The 846-nt window shown below is 41.3% G+C and overlaps 1 non-coding gene across 1 annotated transcript; it reads left to right on the forward strand.

Moving 5' to 3' along the window:
• The first annotated feature begins 228 nt into the window (after positions 1-228).
• On the forward strand, positions 229-419 carry LOC121141702. The gene has a single exon (XR_005878658.1). It is a non-coding gene; the product is annotated as a U2 spliceosomal RNA (small nuclear RNA).
• The last annotated feature ends 427 nt before the right edge of the window (positions 420-846 follow it).

Here is an 846-nt window from a genome sequence, read left to right on the forward strand (position 1 = left end):
GGGGCATGCAAATGAGGACGTAGCCCAGTCTCTTCTGGGAACGAAAATTCAAGGAAAAATTCTCGCCATCCTTGAATCTCACAGATTTTTCATAGAGTAAACATCATGGACACGATAGAACAAAAGAGTCTGTGTCAGGATTGTGTTTGTTGATGCGAGCCTGTTTGTAACCGTGATATGGAGGTGGGTGTGCATGTTAGTGGTGCTGGAGAGTGACTCAGCTTGAGTATCGCTTCTCGGCCTTTTGGCTAAGATCAAGTGTAGTATCTGTTCTTATCAGTTTAATATCTGATACGTCCTCTATCCGAGGACAATATATTAAATGGATTTTTGGAAATAGGAGTTGGAATAGGAGCTTGCTCCGTCCACTCCACGCATCGACCTGGTATTGCAGTACCTCCAGGAACGGTGCACCCCCTTTGGGGGATACCTACTAAGTTAAAAGAGTTTATAAAACGCTTTTTAGTTTTAAACGTTTACGTAGACTGTTTGCGAAACTGCTTAGCTGTTTCTTGTTAGCTTTTTAGTTTAACCAGTTATTGTGTGTCCTCCATTCTTTGTTTCTTAGTTTTCTTCAGTTGGGAGAACCGTTTGTTATGTAGTTCTGGCCGGTCTTTAGCTGTTCAAGACAATTTTCAAGTTTACAAATAATCTTAAAGACCGTATGTACTCAGTGTGCTGGCAATATCAGAGGTTAGGTCATCCCGGCCCCCCACCGGCATGGTCTGCAGTGTGAGTTCCGAGACTTCATAGAGAAATTCTGTCTTTAAAAACCTGGAACTAAAAGTTTTAAAATAATGTTAAACTCTCCTTATTTTACTGTACTATCTCGGTTAGTTTGACCTA

The sequence above is a fragment of the Mesocricetus auratus genome, unplaced genomic scaffold (genome assembly GCF_017639785.1).
Source record: "Mesocricetus auratus isolate SY011 unplaced genomic scaffold, BCM_Maur_2.0 Super-Scaffold_100007, whole genome shotgun sequence".
Lineage (NCBI taxonomy): Eukaryota > Metazoa > Chordata > Mammalia > Rodentia > Cricetidae > Mesocricetus > Mesocricetus auratus.